Below are 27,344 nucleotides of genomic sequence, written 5' to 3'. Positions count from 1 at the left end.
CAACCAACCAGTGATAAGACTCAACTGGAAATGCTTCTGAACTGCTTAACAAACCACCAACATTAGTTTAGCAATGGCTGCTGTGGTCTACTTGTAAAGAGTTTCGGATGGAGGACGAAGAGGACTGTCAAGTATATATTAATCTTACAGAAACCTGCTTGCCAGTCACACTCACAATAAAGCTGTTTAGCTATGACTGTTGCATTTAGGGAATTGCAAAAATGCAAGTCAGCAAAGAAAACCCATTTCAGAAAACAGATTAGTGGAAGTCCGCCTACGTATTTCAAAGATAGAAAGTACATTAAAAACTCAACTAATAATAGCTTTCGGAAACTTGTACAGTAATCATAGTTTCTTTTTTTTCCTCCTTTTTCTTTGATTTTTTTTTTCAAAACCCAAGAACTTACACTAATTCCAAAGGAGCTTATAATAGATTAAGAGGGGAAAAGGCAATTTATCTCAGTAGTGCTTGCATGAAGGAGCGGTCTGGCTTCATTGTGCCATCTGAGGTCATTTAGTTTCAGAGTGGCTCTCTGGCCTCTGGGACTATCTACCTGAATCCTCCATTAATCTTCCGCTCTAATAAAGGTCTCTCCCACTATGCAACGGCCCTGTTGTCAGTATAATAAAAGTAATGTCGTTCTACCGGAAAGAGCCACTTAAGCTTGGCCTTCGATTGCTTTATTGTCTGTTGGTAACTCGCCATGAGGCTTTTATTTGATTTTCTTGTCAAAAGGTTTGGATAATGGTGATTTTGAATAAGGAAAAGGTATAGAACAATATATGTCAATGTGTAGAACAGGGCTAACAGTATTTCCATTGCTTCACACCTAAACTTTTCTGAGTAGAAAAGATGATCTGATGCACAAGGGTTCAGGAAATCCTTTCAGTGCCACATTAGTAGTCAAGACCGACCGCATTGCCAGAAGCTAGGCTAGGGGAAAGAAAGATGTGTCAACAACGAATGTGCGCACTCCTAAGCACATCTGAAAAATGTTATTTTTAAAAGGATGTCAGCCTGGCTATGTACAGTAGGTGATGTACTCGTATGTAATCCCTTGGGAAATATAAAAAAAGAAGATAGAGCCTGGAGGCTCGGCTCTGTATTTAACAATCTGTTTGTGTTTCAATCCTCAGATGTGGTCATGATGTGCAAGTGATTAATGATAGAAAACAAGAAATGAGAATACAAAATGTGTTTCCTTTTGTTGGCACCTGGGTTTAGCTTTAGGGACAGGCTGTGAAGTTTAGAGCCCAAAACAAGCTTGAAATAGAACTGCATATATATAGGTATGATAAGAGGTGTTTTGGAGATCCAACTGGAGACTTTGGGGAAAAAACTACAAAATGCTGCAAGGATTTTTGTATCTCTCTGACGGAGAAACCGTACAGCTGTGACCAGTGTGGGAAAAGTAAGATGGCGCCTGTGTCAGCTCGCCGCTCCCTCAGCTCTCTGCCTTTAGCTATCCTGCTTTTGTTTTATGTATGTCAGAATGTCTCTGCTCTACTCGTCTACGATCGCCAAGCTCTCCTCCACCTTAGACCCTCATTGGAGTTTATATCGTTGCCCAAAGCTACTCCGAATGAGTGGTAAAACATTGATGAATAGACATAGTATATAGGCAGAAGTCGATACAGCCTTGCTCTTCGGTTGACTACAGATTTTATTTTAGTGACCATGGCCTGTGCAAGTGGAATAGATGTAGGATAAATAGTATAAGGAGTAATGAGCAGCTACTATACAGCCTTGCTCAAGTGCATCAGATCAAGGTTACCTCTCCGGGTATCATTCCAGGTTCCAACTTTGGTCCGTTTGGAGACTCAAACCCTCTGTTTCCCAAATAAAATATGTTTTTGTTTTGTGACTTTATTAAAGACCCCAATGAGCATTTTACCGGTCTATGATAGCATCAAGTCTGTCCAGAACTTTTTCATGCTGTTTGAACACACATCTACATTTTCTGTTTCTGTTTTTCACACAAGACAGTACTAATTCACAAAACTATAATGTGGTGCTTATCAGGAAAAGGTAAACATGCCACTAGTCGACAAAACTAAAGAGTAAAATTGGCCAATTGTTGTTTGCCTTTTTTCAAATACTTTTCAATCTGCCACATTTAGTCTAGGTGTTGTTGCGTTTTAAAAATATATATCTAACTGGTAGAGGTGAGAGAAGGATCACTATCATGAAAAAAAACTGTGGTTTCCAGCGTCAAAGTCACAATCTCATTCTAAAGCCATCTGCCAACAGTATATCAACTCTTAATTTCCCTATTTGAAGTCGTCATTTGCACAACCATAAGAGGCAGCTTTTGAAGAAAATGTTTAAAGCCATTTGACTAATGACCAAAGCTTTTTATCTTGTGAAGTCTGTCTTATCCTTTTTTCCAGTTTTTAATGAAATGATGACACCTAAATATACGAGAGAGTGTGAGTGTCAGTACCCTTTGATGTTTTATTTTAGTGCAGGTTCCTGACTCTATTTTTCTCTCAGTATTTCACTATCTGAAGTCATGTCTTTCCTACCTTTTAAAGACTCATACTGGACTATGTAAAGTTTATAATGCTGACCTACTCTATCTAATATGTATTTATATCTCGCGTTAGCAATAACACACACCATGAGAAGCTTTTTCAAAATATATTTATTTAATTTGATCATAGAAATAGCCTCCAGTCTTTGGGTTAAAAACTTTAACTTAAGCTATTGGCAACAAATAAGTAGATGCTGAAATGTGATAAATATGTTATACAGGCCTTTTTTTTTTTACTACTTCCTGACACTGTTTCTGTTTATCCTCTCTAATATGGCTGCTAGCTTAAGGCCACATGTATTGTACATTCTGTCAAATTAACACTTTATTTCTCTATTCTAAATGCATACTGAGCTCCAAGTGTACCCACTTTATTCATATGAATGCTTTACTGTGATTATTGACAACATTGCAATAATAATCTTAGATTCCAGACCTTTGACAACTGCTGCACTATATAAATATGCAAAACTCACAAAAAGGTTTTACAGTAACTGTTTTCACATCCCTTCTCATCTCAGCAGCCTCTGCAGGATGTGGACTGTCTAATTTGGGGGGTGGGGAGTCCATGGCTCTCAGTGCCGCTCACATGATCTAATGAGGGCTATTTTAGCATACGGCGCACTGGAGCTAATTTGGGTCCATGGAAATGAAATATCTGCACTCTGTATTTACTGTAAAGCACTCTTCCATTTGTGAACTAATAAGAGAACACAATGAAAACTCAATCAGATGTAATAGCTCTGCTCTCGATTGATATAATCAAAACTCCACTGCTGTACATTGCATTTGATAACATTTCAACTTGTGGACCATATCATTTCAAGCCAGCATCTAATATTAATCATAAATCATGCATTCAGAAATAATGCCTGGCTGGGCGAAAAATTAAAATAATAACAATTTATTATACTGATATAAAATTATACCTAATGCTTGCATTAACTAAAAATAATGCATGCTGTTTTAAAATAAATAAATAGATATATTAATTAAAATCCTCTGCAAATGGATGTAATATTAAGGGAGTTACATATACAGTATACATATATTGGCATCTGGCTTGATGAGAAATGTACATTTAAATCTAATATTTGTTATCGTGAAAGCCAGTCCAGCCACCAGGAGAAATGTTGCCCTTGCATGTTTCTGTAAACCAAAGATTGTCCTTGGTTTTATCTTAATGAGGTGACCTATTAAGGATTCATTGATGATATATAATCTGTATAATATTAACACTTGCAATAACTTTAATGTGTGAGCATGAATTCTTCACAATCTAGATTTCATTATAAGCAACTGATTAAAATAAAACATTTAGAAATGTAAGCAGTGCTGTTCAGTTAATGGTTTATTAATACACTGTTTCCATGCTTTAATGTTCATAAAGGTCTTTATATTTTCGTACTGCCTGTGCTGCAGCACCTCTTTTCAGCCCAGTCTGCTCTGATAGGTTCGCTGGCCAGTTCTGTTGTGATTGGTCAACCGCTTAGAGATACTGCCCCATAGGCTATCACGTACAATGTGTTGAGGCGCTAGTCAAATAAGCTTGAGTGTTACAGAACAAAAACAGAGACAAATTCCCTCTGGTGTGAACTTTTAGATTTTAGCCTTTGTAGATAATTGACATGGGGTGTAACGGTTCACAGAATTTACGGTTCGGTACGTACCTCAGTTTGGGGGTCACGGTTCGGTACGGGCTTGGTACAACAAGAAAAAACAAAAAAAAGTCCCAAATGCATAATTCAAGGTTTGTTGGTATTTATTTTTGAACAGTATTGCAAGTTTCAGTATAAAAATAAGGAACTCGAACATTTTGAAGAATTAACTGTAGTAGTAATATTCATGCCGCTTCCATCATATTAGGCCTAGTATGCATAAAAAGTGACAGGGGGTGTGACATATGTCCCGCCCCCTTTGATATGCTAATGACCCCTTTGTTTGAGGTGTTATCACATGTAGGTATGATATCACATGTAAGTGTGATATCCTTTGATGTGCAGGGTGAGGTGTTATGACACGTGGGTGTGATATGCCCCATGTAGTAGAGCCTTTGTTGTCTAATCTAATTAGCCTTTGATGTCTGTCTTTTGATGTGAGGTGTCATAACATGCCGGTGTGATATCACACCGGGATCTTATAAGCCTTTGATGTCAATCTATGTGTTGATTAAGGCAGTCTCTTTGAATTTATATGAGACTGTCTCGCACCCCGTCCCCTTGCACCCCGTCTCCCTCTCGCCCCTTCCTCTCGCCCCTTCCTGTCACCCCTTCCTGTCACCCCTTCCTGTCACACCCCCCTTCCTTTTGCTGTGATGCCAGAAGATAGTGGGGGGTGGAGTTAGGTAAAAAAGAAATCCGTGCAGACTAGATAAAAAGCCAGTCATTTCCACTCACCAAGTCACCTACATTTTCAAAAAGAAAATGGCAAAGAGAAGCATTGATAGGGTTTTATTCAGCGAGACGCCTGTGACAACTTATCGCCATCCGTTGGTAGCGCCAGTCAAGAAACGGATGCAGTATCTGTGCGGGGTCAGACACCTCGGCCTGAGGCTCTTCATGAAAAATGGAGTCTGGATGTGTGAGCCTGTCTCCCCCGTCCCCCTCACACCCCTTCCTCTCCCCCCTTCCTCTCCCCCCTCCTGTCACCCCCTGATTTTGCTGTTATCCTATGCCAGAAGATAGGGGGGTGGAGTTAGTTTTAAAAAGAAATACGCTCAAACTAAATAAAAAGCCATTAATTTACTTTATTATCCTCTCTAAATTAGATTAGTTTTTAATATGATTTGTGTTAACTAAGGATGTTCTTTTTTTAAGTTGTATGGCTTGTGAACTAATGTGTGATCGCTTTATTAACTATAAGGAAGTCTCTTTTATGAAGAGGGTAATAATCATTTAAAATATGTTAATGACTCCCTGATCTTGTATTTTTTATGTTTAATTACTTCACACAACTTTAAAGAAGCCCCTATGAAGTTGCTGTTAACTAAGGATGTTCTTTTGAAATTGTATGGCTTGTGAACTGGATGTTCTCTTAAGTTGTATGGCTTGTGAACTAATGTTTATTTACTTTATTAACTATAAGGAAAATGTGCTGGTGTGTTTCCCTAGATGATGTAAATAGTCTAAGTGCCATGTTATGGGGACATCAAGGAGCTCAGGAGTCCGCCCTTTGAGGCTTGTTGAGCGGACAAGGAGAGGTGTATTTACCGGTGTTGATCCCTGGATGATGTAAATAGTCCAAGTGCCATATTAGGGGTACATTACGGAGCTCAGGTGTCAGCCCTTTGAGGCTTTTGTTAACATTAATGCTTTTTGCTTTTGTTTTTGTTACTAAGATACTTTTTAGATACACTTTGAAGTGAGCAACTCCTTACAACTGATATAATCGTACTTTTTATGGAATTAGGTTTCTTGGTAGAATATAAAGTACTTTGTAAGGAATTGGGTTTCTTTAGGGCTGTTTCAGAGAGACAATGCAGGTTTTTTTAAATCATTTTAAGGCTCAAGTTTCAAGGCTTTATGTCATATGCCCATTGTCACATTGCCACAATGTAGATATGTCAACGAAAAACATAGGTCACAGGCTCCTCCAACAGTGCAATATATATATATATACTGTATATATATATAGAGTACATAAAACAGATAAAATACTGCAATAGAATGTTTTTGATATGACAGATTTGTGCGTAATTCTCTCAAAAAGGAACTGTAAGATACACGTTTATGTATGCAAAAAGTCTAAATAGATGTTATTTAAGAATGTGAGTCTTAATGGCAGCTTTTGATTTAAGTAAGACAATCCAGTTAAACAATGTCATTTTTGATAACTTTACTGATTTTTGCTTCTTTTTTTTCTGCTACCAAGATACTTTTAGATACAGTTTGTTGTCTGAAAACTTTACACTAGGCAGATTTTGGCTTTTTTCTCTTGCCAAGATACTTTTAGATACACTTTGAGGTATGCAAAAAGTTAAAACTAGAAAAATCAAATACTTTGTCCAAATAGATGTTATTTACGAATGTGACTCTTAATGGCAGTTTTTGATTTAAGTAAGACAATCAAGTTAAACAATGTCGTTTTTGATGACTTTACTGATCTTTGCTTGTTTCTGCTGCCAATATACTTTTATATACAGTTCTGTTGTCTGAAAACTTTACAACTGGTAGCATGTCAATCACTTTGTAACACATTTATTTTCTAAAGACTGACTCTAAAAAGGCACGTTTGTGATTTTAATACTTTTGTACTGACACTAGGCAGATTTTTGTTCTTTTTTTCTCTCGTTGTTTTTCTCTTACTTGTGGATACAGTTTTACGTTGGTCAACTTTACAACTGGTAGAAAGTTAAATACATTTTCTGAACAGATTTTCTTGAAGAATCAAACTCTAAATGGAACGTTTGTGAGTTTTACACTGTTCTGGTGAAACAATGCAGTTTTGATAACTTGACTTGACTTGACTAACATGACTTTTTTCAAATAACTTTTTAGATGCTTTACTTTTGATTTCTTTCATGTTATTTTAACATAACATTACCTTCTTCAACATTCTGTTTTTCATTTTTTTTTTGTTTATTATATTTTTGAAAAACTACACAGTGATTTTTATCAAAATACAACATGTAACTAATACATTATACAATATTACGACTTTTTGGCTTATTTTCAACGCAATATACTTGTAAAAAAATTTTTTGTAGAGCTTCAAGATATGTTGCATGTCATGCATAAAAACGGCGTCATCTTACTTGAAACTGACGTGCTGTCCGTTTTACAAACAACTTATTTTTCTGCTTCTTCATCCTCTGAATTTTCCTCGCCCGTCCCTCTTCCTTCCGCCATCACAACGACAATCAAGTCAGATCTGTCAAATTAAACACAACTTCTTCCCAAAGCGTGACTTCCCTATTGAGGGCGTGCATCTAGAGCAGAAGGGTCTAAACCGATTGGCCAAATATACCAACATGCAGAACGTATGGTATGTTTGAAAAAGACTAACCATTTATCCAGTTCAAGCTGTCTTTAAGATGTGAAATTGCGATAACAATAGGTTTTAAATATATTATGCAGCCCTACTTTTTGACTAACTGTATTATGCTTATGTGTGCTGATGTAGAAACTGCATGGTCTTATTTTTATCTTGGTTTTATGGAGATCATTGATAGACATGCACCCCTGAGTAAATTTAGAGTAAAGGGACGAGACAATCCTTGGTCTTCTGCTGAACTGTCCAGTCTCCTTCATGAGAGAAACAAGGCCTGGGCAAAGGCTATAAATCAGGCTCAGAGGTAGAATGGCTGCGTTTTAGGCAGCTAAGAAATAGCTTCACTTCAAATGTCAAAAGTGCTTAGTCGAAGTACTATTTGTCAGTTACCACACAAAACCTAAATAATCCTAGGACATTTTGGAAAGCCATAAAATCAATATCCACCGGTGAGATCCGTAATGAGCTACCTCCTTGCCTTACCACAGCATCTGGCACTATATCGGACAGGGCCACTATGTTAAATATCTTTAATGAGCATTTTGTGTCCTGCGGTACTATGTTTGATTCTGTGACTAACTCTGCTGCTGTGAACACCCCAATCCGTGACTCTGAACAATGTGGTCTGGAAAATCCTTTCAGTTTTACTCCTTTTACTGTCAATGTTGTTCATGAAGCATTAACCAAGCTAGATCCTAAGAAACCGGCTGGCCCGGAAAACGTAGAACCTTTATTTTTAAAGATAGCTGCAGATTTTATTGCTCTTCCTCTTACTACTCTTTTTAACCTCTCCTTCAGCACAAATGCAATTCCAAAAGTATGGAAGTCAGCTTATGTCTTGCCTTTGCTAAAAGGAGGGGAGGCAACTATTTTAAATAACTATAGGCCAATCTCAAAATGGTCAGTTCTGGCTAAGGTTCTTGAACGCCTAGTGAGTGAACAGGTAAAGGAGTGATGTACTGTGCGGGTCCCTCCATTAAGGAGGCTGGTGTTAAATTACAGGCTGTTTTTAACATTATTCAGACTCAGCTCTCTGAGCTTAAGCTTCTTTTAAATGTTGATAAAACCAAGGTGATGCTATTTTCAAAAGCTAAAAAGACACCAGAGCCTGTTTTAGATATTGTTACTATGCAAGGACAAGTACTTGAAGTGGTTACCTGTTACAAATACCTTGGTATCTGGCTTGATGATTGTCTTACTTTTAAACTTCATGTCAATTACCTGCTTAAAAAGCTGAGGGTTAGACTAGGTTTCTTTTTCAGAAACAAGTCCTGTTTCTCGCTTGAGGCCAGGAAAAGGCTAGTCACTGTGACCTTTTTACCTGTACTGGACTATGGTGATTTGTTGTATATGAATGCACCTGCCTATTGCCTGAACAAGTTAGATGCCGCCTATCACAGCGAACTGAGATTTGTCACAAATTGTAAAGCACTTACTCATCACTGTACCCTGTATGCCAAGGCAGCTTTGCCATCACTCACTGTAAAGAGGCTCAGTCACTGGTACACGTTTATTTATAAAGCTTTGTTGGGAAAACTCCCGTATTATATCTGCAACCTGATAACACAGAGAGTTGCAAGCAGCTATTGTCTGAGATCGCATGACGTACTATTGTTAGATGTGCCAAGAGCAAGGACTGCCTTAGGTAAGACAGCTTTTATGTGCGCAGCTCCACTTGCTTGGAACAATCTTCAGCAAGAATTGAAACTGAGCAGTCTCATTCCTCTGCATGTTTTTAAAGCTAGGCTAAATGAAATGCTCGTTGATACTATGGGCACTTGTAAATGTCTATAACTATGTAAATGTATCCTGTAAATATAATGTATGATGTCCTTTATTGTTTTATGTTTCATGTGGAACCTATATGCTGTAGGTCTCCCTTGAAAAAGAGATCTATGATCTCAATGGGACCAATCTCGTTAAATAAAGGTTTGAAATGAAATTAAAAATGAAATTCTTCTTTCTTTTTCCTTTTTTCAACGCACACAATGACTTTTCCATTTATGTTTTTTTTTCTGACAAACTATACTTTGACTTTTTCCGTAAATTTGTGACAAACTATTACTTATTCTTAAATTTGACCTCTTGCTGCTTGGCTGAAAATGATAGATGATAAAGCTACAAAAGCTTAAAGAACTTTTGAAAAAGAGTCAAACAGCGAGGGACATTATACTGGTGAAAGAAACTCTCAATTCTACAGATGACTCCCCCCACTCAACGCAATAAGTCCCACCCCACTCAGCAAATCATCCAAAACTAAGGACCTCACTAAGACGACCGTTGAAAACTAGCCATGGATCTGAGAGAAACCAAGTCTGATGTAGCCTACCCTTATTGTCACCAGGATCACGTATATGGGCTTAATGACTGGATGTTACAAAGTAAGGGAGAGGATGCTCCCGAAGAAGAGCTTTCCTCTATATCATATCCATGTAAGGTCTTTAGGACAAAAGAAGACTATGATAAAATGACATAAGAAGAATATCTTTCTTTAAAAGATGGTATTATAGATCACCTTTATAGAAACAATATATCCCATACCCACTTTTGGGTAAGTTACTTAAAAAAAGTAACTAGTAAGAGCTATAGTTACTGCTCTCAAAAAAGTAAGTAGTTACTTTATTAGTCACTAAATTATAAAAGTAACTTGTAACAAGTTACTTTACTTTACTTTAAAAATAATAACAATACAAATACAAGTTTTTGTGTTGTTCTGTGGCACAGTAAGAGAAAAGACAACTCCCCACATGTACATTAGTTAGGTGTTTCAGGAGATTGGCATTGCTGTTATTCGATGTGGACAATGCTTTCTGTCCTGTACACAGTTTACATTTGACCGTAATATTTTTTGCGTCCTTTATCCCCACAAATTGAAAATAGTGGTTATATCTCCAAGTTGTAAATGCGCTGCAGCTCTCGCTGATACTTGCATCTGCCATTGTGTGTGTGTGTGTGCTGGACTGGTGGTGGGCGTTGCCATGTGTGTTAGCAAGTGTTTGTGTGTCTGTGTATTTTCCCCATAAGGCAAGACCCGCCCAACTCTGTCTCCGATTGGCTTACCCTGAAATGTTACCCCGCGTTAACCAATCATCACTCCTCTCTAGCTACTTTCACTTTTCCATGGTGCTGTGAGAGGACATCACTGTGCCTGTAGGTTACAACCGCAGGGAGATTCGGTTCAGTTGGATCACATAATGTAACGCAGTAATGCAATAGTTAGAATTACTAACAAAGCACTTATATACTAATAAAGGGCTGGCTTTCTAAATGCCAGTTGAGTAGCACTTGAAATGTTTGGCTCTATGAAACCTGATGTACTTATATGATTCTGTTTTCTTAAAGGTTGTATCTTCCTGGTCGAATGCACTTATTGTAAGTCGCTTTGGATAAAAGCGTCAGCTAAATGCAATGTAATGTAATGTAATGTAATGTAATGTAATGCACCCATTTAAATCACAGTAACTATAACGGCGTTACTGAATGGGAATAGGTAACTAGTAACGTTATTAGTTACCGCAAAAGGTAGTTGCGTTATAGTAACGTGTTAGTCCCAACACTGCTCATACCACTCGCAAAGATCGCAAACGGCAATTACCAGAAAAGAAAAGCAAAAGTAAAGAAAACCGAAGAAATTAATATTAATACCCTCTTCATAAAAAGAGACTTCCTTATAGTTAGTAAACTAATGAAACATTAGTTAACAGTCTCACACAGCTTAAAAAGAAAAATCCTTAGCTAACACAAATCATTTAAAAAAACCTAAATAAGATATTTTTAAATTATTATTAATACCCTCTTCATAAAAAGAGACTTCCTTATAGTTAGTAAACAAATTAAACATTAGTTAACAGTCTCACACAGCTTAAAAAAAGAAGGTACAAGTATATTGTGTTGAAAATAAGGCAATAAGTCGTAATATTGTATAATGTATTAGTTGAATGTTGTATTTTGATAAAAATCACTGTGTAGTTTTTCAAAAATATAATAAACAAACAAAAATATGAAAAACAGAATGTTGAAGAAGGTAATGTTATGTTAAAATAACATGAAAGAATAAAAAATAAAGCATCTAAAAAGTTATTTGAAAAAAGTCATGTTAGTCAAGTCAAGTTATCAAAACTGCATTGTTTCACCAGAACAGTGTAAAAATCACAAACTTTAAATTTAGAGTTTGATTCTTTAAGAAAATCTGTTCAGAAAAATTACTTAACTTTCTACCAGTTGTAAAGTTGACCAACGTAAAACTGTATCCACAAGTAAGAGGAAAGAAAAAAACAAAAAAAATATGCCTAGTGTCAGTACAAAAGTGTTCAAATCACAAACGTGCCTTTTTAGAGAAAATAAATGTGTTACAAAGTACTTCATATTCTACCAGTTGTAAAGCGTTGCACACATCAAAGTGTATCTAAAAGTATCTTAGTAACACAAGAAAAGAGAAAAAAGCCTTGATGTTAACAAATCTGGATTGCTCCACAGAAATAGAAAAGAAAATCCCAAAAAAAATCAGTGCCCTTTAAAGAAGATATATTTTCAGACAAAGCATTTTATTTTCTAGTTTTTAAGGTTTTGAATACATAAAAGTGTATCTTACAGTACCTTGTTGAGATAATTACACACAAATCTGCCTAGTGTCAGTAAATAAGTGTTAAAATCACAAACTTACCTTTTAGAGTCACAGTCTTTTAGAAAATAAATGTGTTACAAAGTGCTTGACATGCTACCAGTTGTAACGTTTTCAGACAACATAACTGTATATAAAAGTATATTGGCAGCAGAAACAAGCAAAGATCAGTAAAGTCATCAAAAACGACATTGTTTAACTGGATTGTCTTACTTAAATCAAAGACTGCCATTAAGAGTCACATTCTTAAATAACATTTATTTGGACAAAGTATTTGATTTTTCTAGTTTTAACTTTTTGCATACCTCAAAGTGTATTTAAAAGTATCTTAGCAAGAGAAAAAAAGCCAAAATCTGCCTAGTGTCAGTAAATAAGTGTTAAATTCACAAACTTGCCTTTTGGAGTCACAGTATTTAAGAAAATAAAATGTGTTACAGAGTGATTGACATTCTACCAGTTGTAACGTTTTCAGCCAACAAACTGTATCTAAAAGTATCTTGGTAGCAGAAAAAAAAGAAGCAAAAATCAGTAAAGTTATCAAAAATGACATTGTTTATCTTAGTAACAAAAACAAAAGCAAAAAGCATTAATGTTATCAAAGCCTCAAAGGGCTACTCAAAGGGCTGACTCCTGAGCTCCGTAATGTACCCCTAACATGGCACTTAGACTATTTACATCATCCAGGGATCAACATCAGTAAATACACCTGTCTTTGTCCGCTCTTCAAGCCTCAAAGGGCGGGTTCCTGAGCTCCGAGATGTCCACCTAACATGGCACTTAGACTATTTACATCATCTAGGGAAGCACACCAGTAAATCTTCCTTATAGTTAATAAAGTAATTAAACAATAGTTCACAAGCCATACAACTTAAGAGAACATCCAGTTCACAAGCCATACAATTTCAAAAGAACATCCTTAGTTAACAGCAACTTCATAGGGGCTTCTTTAAAGTTGTGTGAAGTAATTAAACATTAGAAATACAAGATCAGTGGGGGTCATTAAGATATTTAAAATTATTATTACCCTTTTCAAAAGAGACTTCCATACAACTTAAAAAGAACATCCTTAGTTAACATAAATCATTTGAAAAACTAATCTAATTTAGAGTGGACAATAAAGTTTTAGGTGACTTAGTGAGTGAAAATGAATGGCTAGTTATAGGGTAACAGCAAAATCAGGGGGGTGACAGGAAGGGGGAGAGGAAGGGGTGTGAGGGGGACGGGGAGAGGAAGGGGTGAGGAAGGGGTGTGACGGGGAGACAGTCTCACACATCCAGACTCCATTTTTCATGAAGAGCCTCAGACGGAGGGGTCTGAACCCGGCACAGATACTGCATCCGTTTCTTGATTGGCGCTTCCGACGGATGGCGGTGAGTTGTCACAGGCGTCTCGCTGATTAAACCCATATCAATGTGTCTCTAAGCCATTTTCTTTTTGAAATTGTAGGTGACTTTGTGAGTGGAAATGGCTGGCTTTTTATCTAGTTTGAACAGATTTCTTTTTTACCTAACTCCACCCCCCACTATCTTCTGGCATCACAGCAAAAGGAAGGGGGGTGACAGGAAGGGGTGACAGGAAGGGGCGAGAGGAAGGGGGGAGAGGGGAGAGGGGAAGGGGGGGAGGGGACGGGGTGCGAGACAGTCTCACACAACTTCAAAGAGACGGCCTTAATCAACACTTAGATTGACATCAAAGGCTTATAACATGCCGGTGTGATATCGCACCATGTTATAACACCTCACATCAAAGGACAGACATCAAAGGGTGATTAGATTAGACAAAAAAGGGTATACTACAGGGGGACATATCAAACCTGCACGCTATAATACCTCAACCCTCACATCAAAGGACATACATCAAAGGGTAATTAGATTAGACAACAAAGGGTCTACTACAGGGGGGCATATCACACCTACGTGTGATAACACCTCAAATAAAGGCCCATTAGCATATCAAAGGGGGTAATTAGCATACATAGGGAGAGGTGTGACCTGTCACAGTACCTGTCACTTTTGATGCATACTAATGTGATGGAAGCGGGATCCTTAATACTACACAGTGAAAAACAAACCACAAACAATACCATACACACTCAGATGGCCATATTATCTATAATGGCTGATGTCAAACAAAAAATAATGTCTTGAAAATATTACATAATGAATAATAAGAAAGTGTTTCAAGGGCGCATAGCCGTTGAAATATATATGCTTCCGTTATTTATTTTGGTCGTAATTCATACTGGTCCTCTCACACACATACATTCTCCTTTTGCATACATATATTTTCACTCTTACACACTGTTACGGCCTGGCTCATAGGCTGCAACAAAGATGGGAGACTAGACAAGTTAAGTGTAACAAAAAGCACATTTATTTGTAATACCACAAAAACCAAATGTCTTCAAAGAAACCTAATAAATGTGGAAGTCAGTTATCAGTTATGATTGCGTGTATGGGTGTGTGAAAATGTGCAGAAACAAAGACACGGCCGTGTCCAACAGAAGAGTGAGAGTCAGAGGGCAGTATGGGTTGGTGTTGGCCTTTTATGTAGACGGCCCAGGTGTGGCTCATCAGGTTGATCACCTGAAACACAAACAAGAGCCAGCAAGCAGAACACAAAGACCTCTAGTGGAGTGGAGGGGGTCGTAACACACACATACATTCTCCTTTTACATTCATTCATTGTCACTCACATATTTATACATTTTTCACTCACACATTTCTACATTTTGCTCTCGTGCACATTAATTCAATGTTTACATTTAATATTATAAATAATATATGCATGTCTGAAGACAATATATGTATGCAGGAGAAGAATGTATGTATTTGGGAGATAAAGTATAGTGGAAACGGAAGGAGTATGGTTGAAATGGAAGGCAGGTCATTATCGCGCTGTGATTGGCTCTGAAGGTCGAGCGAGGCGGGCTCATGTTCAGAACTTCTGATTCAAATAAAAATGACGGAGGGAGATGAATCTGTGTATCTTCGGACCATTTGTTTTTCTTTATTAAACAAGTAAATGGAAGAGCTTCTGAGAGGCATTTTTGCCTTTAGTTTTTTACCTTACTAAATGGTCTAATGGCCATTGGAGCGGGGGGGGGGGGACGAATATGGATACCGTTACACCCCTAACATGCACACAAACCTAAATAACACACTATAGGAAAGGGAAAACTCCAATAAGCTTAATAGGGCCTCTTTAAAACTGATGACCGCTTTGCTGATTGGGAATAAGCCCACATTCAAAGCCAGATATCCCAGACACTTTGACTCCAACTAAAAAGACTGAAAAGCACCAAAGGTACAATGCATGTTTTGGTGGTCGTGACCTTCCAACTACTGAGGCTGTGTAAATATATGTTGTGCATACCAAGCATACTAATGGACAGAGAAATTGTGGGGTATGCAGGCTGAAGTAAAGGTTAAGAAGTTTCCTGTATTCTCTGAATCAATGCTTGCTAAAGCTGCCATCCTTCATGAATGAACAAGGTGTGAACTTTTCAGACCCATCTTTCAAACCAACACAATCAAAGGAAAGATTTTCTGTTTAGTATTCCATAAATCATGTCAAACCGTCAAACTGTTGAACTAAAGCTTAGTCAAGATGCTTCATCTGTTCTGCAAAAAAAAAAAAATGTCTAAACCTAGATGGGTCCCTCTCCACTTGATGACACATGTGGGTCCAATGGCAGTCATGTGTCCATCAGTTACTTTACCTAAGATGGAAAATTGTTCAAAACTGAAGTTCTTTCTGGTTGGTAGGTGGGACAAGGGCAATTTAAACCTTGAGGGAAAAGTTGGACTGAAATGTGTTGGAGGAGAAGATTGTAACACTTGTTGGTATCAATCGTCTCATTCAAGGGAAAGTGTATAAGTGCGCCCCTAAAAAATCCAACTATTAACTACTAACTGAAATGTTCTCTTTCTTCCTAGCCGTTATTGGCCTTTGAGCAATACCAACTTTTTAAAGATAATTTATAATGCAAAAAAAATTGCAGAATAGACTCACAGGGAGAAAGCTATTGTGGAAAGCCACTTATATACAGACCTGAATGCAATTTTCAAAGTTTGGATGATTCTCGCTTTTGAAAGAACTATCTGAACTGTCTGCTTTAAATCTAAGTCCTACAACTGAGTATAAGAGATGTACACGACATTTGGCAGTTCATGAAATGTTGAAAAAATAAGCAGAAGGATCACCAAAAATTAAAGTACAACTTCCTGTACAAATGGAATTTTTTACCCCTTATGATCTTTCTTTCTTTGCACGTGATATTGTTAAGCAGCTAACCAATCAGAGCAGACTGGGTTTCAGACTCAGGGTGAAAAGAGATGCTGCTGCACAGGCAGAATGAGAAAAATAAAGACCTTTTAAAACATTAAATCATTAAAGCATTTAAACATGTCAGAGTAGAAGCACAAATTACAAATATCAACCTGAAAAGGAGACGAATAGGGGCCCTTTAATTCACTCAGTTACACCAATGCATTAACCGTTCTTCAAAATAAATGCATCTGGCTTTCCACCCATTGGGTCCTAACTGTGACCGCACATACCTGTCACTCAAAGTGTTAATTTTATGAAAATGAACTACAATACACAGTCATCCCAGCTAAAAATGTTTTGTTCTAAAAAACATTCTGAGAATGTTACATTCATTGTTCTAGGAATGTTTTCAGCGGGAAGTTTTCTTTTGGCTCCCAGAACATTCTTCTGAAAGGTAGGATAACGTTCTCTAAAAACATTCTTAAAATGTTTGGTGATAACATTGTTAGAACATTATTCCCTCCTATTCTTAAAACGTTTTCAGCGGCAAGTTTTTGTTTGGTTCCCAGAATGTTCTTCTGAAAGGTAGGATAACGCTCTCTAGAAACATTCTTAAAATGTTTGGTGATAACCTTCTTAAAATGTTTTTGATAACATTGTTAGAACATTATGCTCTACTGTTCTTAAAACGTTTTCAGCTGCAAGTTAGATATTTTTATGTTGCCAGAATGTTATTATTTTAGAGAAGGATAACATGGTTTATGTTTAAAACATTATGCAAATGTTCTGTGGTAACAATTTACTAAAATATTTTTACATTATTAGAACATAAAGACATAATATTCCTGTAATTGTTCAACTCAAAATTCCTGGGTAAGTGGACTGACCACTGTGGTCATTAGGATGATTATGATAGTTTTCTTAACTATTGGAATTTGACTATTAACACATGTAAAAGGATGACTTGGAATCAGCTGGTGAAAGTAACATTTGTTTATTAGAAAAGGGGAGCTGGAAGTGGAGGTTGGTTATGGCGGCAGTGGGAAACAGTTGTTCCAGGGTGGAGAGGCCTGGCTGGTCTTGGTAGTGTGGAAGGCGTTGGATTCCAACTGGGAGAGACACAAAAATGAGTGTGAGGCAAAAGCAGGCAAAGTTGTCAAAGAATATGCTGGCAAAAAAAAAAAGTTTGAGTTAGAAATGGAGAAGGCAAAGACAAAGGCCAAGCGAAAAGCGGGAGCAGAACAATTGCGAGCTAAAAATGTTTATCGTCAGCTTTTTGTGGTAGTTTTGATTGACAATATATAGAATGGATACTATAGAAATAGATACAAAATTGAAGCACATGTAGTTTTGACCATTAACTGTGTGGTATTGTTATGTCAATGCCTATTTGTATGGACCTCTATCAGGGAATCCATTAATTCCGTATCATCTTGTTGATCCAGTTAGCATCCCCAGAGGAGGAGAGTGTCAGCGAGAGTGAGGAGAGCAAAGAGCAGGAGGACATAGATTACTTTGCCAGCCCCGAGCCATCTATGTTACAGATGTTTTTAGAACAGCACCCACAACAACATCCAAAATCCAGTTGTGCAGAAGGTATTCACCTGTAAAGATGGCACCAGCAGAAAGTGGATTACATATTGCAAGGGACGTCATATGTTGTTTTGTTTTTTATGTCTGGCATTTGGGAAGACGACTGGCACTGGCACATTTATAACTGGAATGTCAGATTGGAGGCACGCACACCAGCGTACAGAGGAGCACGAAAAGAGCATTACACATTCAACCTGTGCTGAAGCTTTTTTCTTACGGTGCTCTAAAGCAGACATCGAAAGCATGTCTGACTGAAACTACCCAAACTGTCATCGAATGTGGAACACTTTTCAACCTAATCAATGACATAACAGTGTTTACCAGGGAGTCATATCAGAGGGTCAATCTGTGGGAGAAACAAGCCCAAGACAAGAGCCACAGGCGCCTCTCCCCAATTGGACAGACAAGATGGTGGGCAAAGCACGAAGCTGTCAGAAAGGTGTTTGGAAATTTCAATAAACCAGAGAAAGGCCTCTTTATTGATGTACTGTAGTGCTCACACTGGCAGCCATAGAACAGAAGGAAAATGAAAAGCCAACTGTACAGGCCAAAGCACGAGGCTTTAAAGAGGGCCTCTTGAGAGTTGAGACAGTGTTAACAGCACAGATATTCCTGAGACTATTTGAAAAAACCACTCCGCTGTCCAAGTACCTCCAGACACAAAAGATGGACATCCTTTCCGCCCATCGAATGGTGAGTGCCACACAAGAAAGTCTCAAAAGCATCGCCAGGGATTTCAAAACTGTGAAAGCAGCTGCAGACACGTTTGCCAAATGGACAAATGAAAACATTGAGGAGAGGGAGGAAGGAACAGACATTGAAGTGGCGGTTGCAGTACCTCAGAAAAGAACAAAGAAAAGAAGCAGGGCTGAAGAGATGTCTCCAGATGAAGCACTAAGCGATGCAGAGAGAGCATATGAAGTAAATGTACACAACACTATTCTGGACACAGCAATCGAGACAATCCACAGGAGGTTTATGACACATGGAACTCTCTTTGCTGACTTAGCATGGCTGGAACCTAGGAACTTCAGTCAGATCAGAACCACGCCGCTCCCAAATACTGCACTCAAAGACCTCAGTAATTTTCTAATCAGATTTGACAGCAGGGCTACAGTTGAGAATCTACTGTCAGAGCTGATAGGTTTAGCTGGACAGTGGGACAGGCTTAAAGCATCACATGTGGAAGAATATAAGACCAGAAAGGTGGAAGATGGATCAGAAGGAAAGGAAGAGGAGACTGAAATTGTGCATAAAAGCTGCTCCTCCTGCAAAAATTGCCCACTGTGCTGCTATGACGGTAAGCATGTTGTAACTTCCGGTTGTTGTTGTCATCTCCGGGTATCCCGTGTGCCTGTTCTGTTGCTGATAGCTTATTATCTTAACTTAATCGATCGTTTTAAAACTCTTGATCACGGCAACTGCCTGACGTTGTAATCACACGTTACTACAGCTTAAGCACTCACAAACTCTCCTTCTCTTAGCGACTGTAACTCCACAGTTGCCTACACTCTTTTCGGGTTTGCTAACGGTAGCTACTTTAGCTTGATAGCTAGCCATGGCTCTTTCCCCACCCTCGGGTGCTATTTCCTGCTCTAACTGTCTCATGTTTGGTTACTCCCCTACCTCCTTTACTGGTACCGATACATGTGTTAAATGTAGTATAGTTGTTAGGTTGGAGGCGGGAATCATAGCCATAGAAGCCCGGCTCTGCATCTTAGAAAATAACTCAGCTACAGTAAAGCCCATGTTAGTCAGTGCGGACCGGCAAAAGGTAGCTCCTCTTAGCCGTCCCCCGGCAACTCCCGAGCAGCAGGGAGAATGGGTGACTGTTCAGAAGGGGCATAACGCGAAACCCGCAGGTCCCCACCAACCCGTTCACGTATCTAACAGATATTCCCCACTCAGCGAGACACCCGCTGAGAAGCCAACTCTGGTTATTGGTAGCTCTATTATGAGACACGTGAATTTAGAGACCGAAGCGTCCACAGTCACATGCATTCCGGGGGCCAGAGCGGGCGACGTTGAGGTGCATCTTAGACTGCTGGCTAAAAATAAACGTAAATACAGTAGGATTTTTATTCACGTCGGTGGTAATGATGTTCGTTTACGTCAATCAGAATGCACCAAACTTAATGTGGCGTCGGTGTGTAGTTATGCTAAAACAATGTCGGACACCGTAATCTTCTCTGGTCCCCTCCCCAATCTGATCAATGATGACATGTATAGCCGCATGTCATCATTTCAGCGCTGGTTGTCTTGGTGGTGCCCAGCAAACAATGTGGGCTTCGTAAATAATTGGACAGCCTTTTGGGGAAAACCTGGTCTGATTAAGAGAGACGGCATTCATCCTACTTTGGAAGGTGCAAATCTCATTTCGGCAAACATTTCAGGGCTCTGTGGACTTAATCCATGACAAACTGGAGTTGAGACCAGGAGGCAGAGTCGCAGTCTTACACGCTTCTCTGCGCTCTCTCCTAGGCAGTCATCCATAGGAATCCCGAACCCAATAAAATACCCAATATTAACGGTGTGTGTGTCTGCCCAAGGACAATTTAAGGTAAAACCTAATAGAGGTGTCATACATAATAACCTAATAAAAGTAAATGTAACAACTACTACAGTGCAACAAAGCAGGAAGATTAAATGTGGTCTCTTAAACATAAGATCTCTAGCATCTAAAGCAATACTGGTAAATGATTTAATATCAGATTATAATATTGATATATGCTGTCTCACTGAAACTTGGTTGAGACATGAAGAATATGTCAGCATAAATGAGGCCACTCCACCCAGCCATATCAATACTCATATTGCCCGAGGAACGGGCCGAGGAGGTGGAGTTGCAGCAATCTTTGACTCAAGTTTACTTATCAATACTAAACAAAAATTAAATTATACCTCCTTTGAAAGCCTCATTTTCAGTCTTACGCATCCGACCTGGAAAACTTTGCAGCCAATCTTATTTGTTACAGTGTACCGTGCACCAGGTCCTTATTCAGAATTCTTATCAGAATTCTCTGAGTTTTTATCAGCTTTGGTACTTAAAACAGATAAAGTAATTATCGTAGGTGACTTTAATATTCATGTTGACGATGATAAAAATAGCCTTACTGTTGCATTTAACTCTATATTAGATTATGTTGGTTTCTGTCAGAGTGTAAATAAACCAACCCACTGCTATAATCACACTCTTGACCTTGTTCTGACTTATGGTATTGAAATTGAGCAACTATTAGTCGAACCGCATAATCCTGCTTTATCCGACCATTTCTTAGTAACTTTTGAAGTACTGTTACTAGACTACAAAGCATTAGCCAAAAGCTCCTGCAGCAGAAACCTATCTGTTAGTGCTAAAGCCAAATTTAAGGAAGAGATTCCACCAATACTTCACTCGATAGCATGTCTGCATGTAGGGGAGGAAACTTATACAAAATGTACACCACCCCAAATTGATCATGTTGTTGATAGTGCTACAGATGCGCTGCGAATAAAATTAGACTCTGTTGCTCCTTTGAAAAAGAAGAAAATAAAACAACATAGATTAGCTCCATGGCATAATGCCGAAACCCGCAAAATAAAGCAAAAGTCGAGACAACTTGAAAGGATATGGCGTTCCACTAAACTTGAAGAATCTCGTTTAATTTGGCATATTACACTCAATGAATATAAGAAAGCACTGCGTAAAGCGAGAGCAGCATACTACTCTTCATTAATAGATGAGAATAAGAATAATGCAAGATTTCTTTTCAGCTCGACTGAACCTTCTATTCCCATAGCACTCAGTAGCAGGGCAGGAATTTCACGAGGGCCACGAGGGCCATGGCCCTCGTGCCCTCCCCTCCCACTTTGGCCTTGTGCCCTTAAAAATGATATCTGCCATAAGGCCACAGTGGCCTTGATGCCCTCTCTGACTAAGTTTTGTGGTTTAGCAGTCTGCCTCTTTTCTGACACGGCTTCAACACCAGCATATTTTGAAGGAGGAAAAAAAAATCGGCGGTGCGCTTGATTTGAGCCTGGAATGCACCGCTCGGACGGTCTATGATGACAGTTGACATCAGTCTAGGACCTATCTCCGCCCACCCCCTCACACGTCCGTGTGCGTAGGACGGTCTAGGACCTAGCTAGCTGATTCTCCGCTCAAGAAAAGGCTGAGGTGAGGTATGGTTTTGTGATGATCCTGTTTGCCGTTAAGTTTTTCATTTGTCCAGCTTTAAGTGTAATTTTATGGATAACATTACTATTTCTTGCTCGTATGGTAATGCATAATTGTAATATTTTGAAGTGTTTTTGTTACTACTTGGATAAGTTATGTTGCAGTTGTGTTCTTTTTTTATTATTATCTAGTGCTAGGCAGTTAGCGCTGTGTTGTTAGCTGTCAAAGACCTCTGTGCAGACTTATTTGACCACCGGCGATCGCAGACGGAAGTTCAAAGTTTGCTGCTCGTTTATATCGCCCAATTTTCAAAACGGTAATGAAGAGAATGCAGGGCGATTGGCGTTTAAGCCTGCACACTTCAACAATTGAAGATCTACTCCTCATCAAATCCCAGGGTTGTGCTCCTGCTGAATATCAAAGTGATGAAGCTGTGGCAAGATGGTGGGCAGCTGGCATCAACAAAAGGAGACCCAATATTCATCCCTATGGTCAAAGGAACCCCAAAAGTCCAAATCTCCCTGACTCCTCATCATCTCCATCTTCAAGTGACTCAGAATAAGGACGCACCTTGACGTAGGCCCACTACCACAGTCTCACAGTGAGCCAAACATGTCTGTGCTATAAGAATCCTTTGTAGTTTTAATAAAGAATTTGTTTAATTGCAATTTGGTGTCCATTGAATGCTTAATAAATATATATAAAAGTATTGTAAATGCATATACAATCGTAGTCACTTCATATCGTATGTTAAATCATTGTTTTAATTTATGGCCTTGGTGCCCTGGCTTTTGGCCTTTGTGCCCTTAAAAAATTGACAACTCAAAAGGCCAAGTGGCCTTGCCCCTAAAATGACGAAATTCCAGGCCTGCTCAGTAGTAATGATTGTATGTGCTTTTTTAACGATAAAATTGTTACTCTTAGAAACAAAATCAATGACCTCTTGCCTTTAACCAGTATAGTGTTATCAACAGCTCCCGGAAACGTAAGTTCTAATATTACACTAGATAGTAAACTAGAATGCTTTTCAGCCATAAATCTTGAACAATTAAATTCAATGATTCTCTCTTCTAAACCATCAACGTGTATCTTAGACCCGATTCCAACTAAGCTGTTAAAAGAAGTTTTTCCATTAATTAGCACTTCTTTATTAAATATTATGAATATGTCTTTATTATCAGGCTATGTTCCACAATCATTCAAAGTAGCAGTGATAAAACCGCTTCTTAAAAAGCACAACCTCGATCCAGAGGTTTTAGCCAACTATAGACCTATTTCTAATCTTCCGTTCCTCTCAAAGATTCTTGAGAAAGCAGTCGCAAAACAGCTGTGTGATTACTTAAAAAACTATGATTTATTTGAAGACCTTCAGTCTGGCTTTAGAACACAACATAGCACAGAGACAGCTCTGGTTAAAGTCACAAATGACATTCTAATAGCCTCTGACAAGGGACTTGTCTCTATTCTTGTCTTGCTCGATCTTAGTGCTGCATTTGATACTATCGACCATGATATCCTATTGCAAAGACTAGAGCACTTAGTTGGCATACAGGGAACTGTTTTAGGCTGGTTTAGGTCCTATCTATCTGAACGCTCTCAGTTTGTACGTGTCAACGATGAATCTTCCATGCAAACCAAAGTTAGCCATGGAGTGCCACAGGGCTCAGTGCTTGGACCTATTTTGTTCACCCTATATATGCTTCCGTTAGGCAATATTATAAGGAATCATTCTGTAAACTTTCATTGTTATGCGGATGATACTCAACTATATTTATCAATCAAGCCTGATGAAATTAATCATCTAAATAAAATTCAAGACTGCCTCAAGGACTTAAAAACGTGGATGACCTTACATTTTTTGATGTTAAACACGACCAAAACTGAAGTAATTGTACTTGGCCCGAAGAATCTACGAAACAAATTATCTAAAGATATATTAACTATGGATGGCATTAATTTGGCCTCCAGTGAGACTGTAAGAAATCTTGGTGTTATATTTGATCAGGATTTATCCTTTAACGCCCACATAAAATCAATTTCAAGGACCGCCTACTTCCATCTACGTAACATTGCAAAAATCAGGCATATCTTGCCTCAAAACGATGCAGAGAAACTAGTCCATGCATTTGTTACTTCAAGGCTGGATTATTGTAACTCCTTATTATCAGGGTGTACCAAGAAGTCAGTCAAGTCGCTTCAGCTGATTCAAAATGCTGCAGCTCGTGTACTAACCAAAGTTAGGAAAAGGGACCACATTACTCCTGTTCTGGCTGCCTTACACTGGCTCCCTATAGAACACAGGATAGAATTTAAAATTCTTCTTCTCGCCTACAAAGCCCTTAATGGGCAGGCGCCATCTTACCTTAAAGAACTCATTATACCCTATTGTCCTACTAGGGCATTGCGTTCCAAGAATGCAGGGTTGTTGGTTGTTCCTAGAGTCTCTAAAAGTACAATGGGAGCCAGAGCCTTTTCTTATCAAGCTCCACTTTTGTGGAATCAGCTTCCAGTTTGTGTTCGGACGGCAGACACCCTATCCGTTTTTAAGAGTGCGCTTAAGACCTTCCTTTTTGATAAAGCTTATAGTTAGGGCTGATTAGATTCAGCCCCTAGTTTTGCTGATATAGGCTTAGTTTGTCGGGGGACATCTTACTTCTTCCTTCTCTCTGTCTATACCTGTGTACTCTCATGTTCCGATTAACCCAGCTTCCCCAAATTTCTTTCTTTTTGGTGTCTATATACGCCGGGATCCGGAGTCATGGATGATCCTGCGGTCCTGTGTCATGGATTGCGAGTCCTGGATCTTGAGTCGTGGCTGTGGTCCTGGATCATAAGTCCTGGATGGATATACTCATGGATTCATCTTCCTATTATACACACATGCATTTCCAAACATTTGGACTACCTATGTTGCAAATGTATTATCTTTTCAATTTACACACGGCATCTATTGCACGTCTGTCCGTCCTGGGAGAGGGATCCCTCCTCTGTTGCTCTCCCTGAGGTTTCTCCCATTTTTCCCTTTAAACTGGGTTTTCTCTGGAAGTTTTTCCTTGTACGATGTGAGGGTCTAAGGACAGAGGGTGTCGTATTGTCATACTGATATTCTGTACAAACTGTGAAGTCCACTGAGACAAATGTAACATTTGTGATATTGGGCTATATAAATAAACATTGATTGATTGATTGATATGAGATACTCAGGCGGTTCAACATGTAGTCAGATGCTTATCATGTCCTTGGGCTTGTATATAAGTTCCTGCTGACCCTTTCCCTAACTCAGGTGGCCTGTGAAAGAACATTTTCAACGCTCAAGTTCATAAAAGGCCGACTCAGAAGCAGTCTGTCAGAGAACAAGCTGGAGACTTTTTTGTTGATGGCCACTGAGAAAGACATCCTCATGGCATTGGACTCCGACTTGGTCATTGATAGGGTTGCTGAGAAGAGTGACTTATTGAGAAAGATGCTTTTGCAGCTTAATAAGAAATTAAGAAAATTCTCATTGTAATTAGCCAGCTCTGTTTTCTTAAATCCTGAACTTCACCCTCTCTTTGACAGGATACCATCACTTGCCTTTTAAAGGATTCATCCAAAGAGGTCAGCTGCATCCTTTTTGACTCTCCCAAAGCCCCCCAACTACACTCACACATGCAAACAGACACACACACACACACACACACACACACACACACACACACACACACACACACACACACACACACACACACACACACACAGACACGCACGCACACGCGCGCACGCACACACACACACACACACACACACACACACACACACACACACACACACACACAAACTCCTACCCAGAGGAATGGACGCTGGACATAGGGCCCCTCTCCACAACAAGCATTCATTTTAGTTATTTCAGTCTAGTATATAAGTTACTTTGTGTGTACAGTATATATATACAGTATATATATCTTGCTAGTTGTGTACTTTTGTAATTTATGTGGGATTTCTGTCAAATGTTGCTTCAACTCCCTTTGTACATTTTAATCTGTCTCTTTCAAACCTATTCTCAGGGAAATAAAAAAAGACAAACCAGCCGCCTAAGACTTGCACTATAGCCCCTTGCGTGCGTCAATCAATCAATCACGTTTTATTTATATAGCCCAATATCACAAATTACAATTTGTCTCAGAGGGCTTCACAGTGTGTTCAGGTACGACATCCTCTGTCCTTAGACCCTTGCAGCGCTCAAGGAAAAACTCCCCAAAACAGACCCCACAATTAACAGTGGAAAGTAGGAAGAAAACTCTGTGAGAGCTACAGAAGAGGGATCCCTCTCCCAGGATGGACAGACGTGCAATAGGTGTCGTGTGTACAGATGAAAAAGGCAATACAATTACAGCGATTAAAAAAAGATGGAAAAATTAAATGAAAGCGCCAATGTATATAAAAAAGATGCCGTCGACTCATCCTGTAGACTCATCTGGTCCTATCTCTATTGTGTTGTCATAGAAAGGGCAGGCAGGGCATTATAGGGTCCCCGTCCCCCCTCCCTAAATCCACTAGAAGTCATAATTTAAGGGGTTATTTTTAAAACTTTTCTCAGACCCCCCTATTAGTGCTCGGTCACTGTTCGCTTTGTGAGAGGGTTTGAAGGTCTAATTTCTAATGATTGATAGTTACAAATACTTGTGGTATGTATTAGTTTTGTTTGCCCCTGGTATGTAAAAAGGATAATAATAGCGTTTTAAAAAATTATACTGAGTTATTCTTCTTGTCAGGAACCGCTACTATTCGTTTGTTTTATGGATTTGGGCCGGTCTGGGTCTAAATGCCAGGGCCGATTTGCTGTCCAAGTCCAGCCCTGATGACAATAGAGATATGTGCATAAACAACAAAAACATTTGGGGTATAATGTTTAAACAATGTTATCACCAAACATTTTAAGAATGTTTTTAGAGAACGTTATCCTACCTTTCAGAAGTACATTCTAGGAACCAAAATAAAACTTCTTGATGAAACCATTCATAGAACAATGAATGGTAACATTCTCAGAATGTTTTTAGAACCAACAATGTCTGGCTGGGAACTCAGAAATGCCTACGCAAACATGCAATATCATGAATTACATGCTTGTTTTAAAAAAAAAAAGGAAAATGACATCAGATTTTTTTAAACATCCTTTTCAAACAAATGCAACAAGTTTGTT

This window comes from Notothenia rossii, assembly GCF_949606895.1.
Source record: "Notothenia rossii genome assembly, chromosome: 2".
NCBI lineage: Eukaryota > Metazoa > Chordata > Actinopteri > Perciformes > Nototheniidae > Notothenia > Notothenia rossii.
This window is presented reverse-complemented; position numbering follows the sequence as displayed.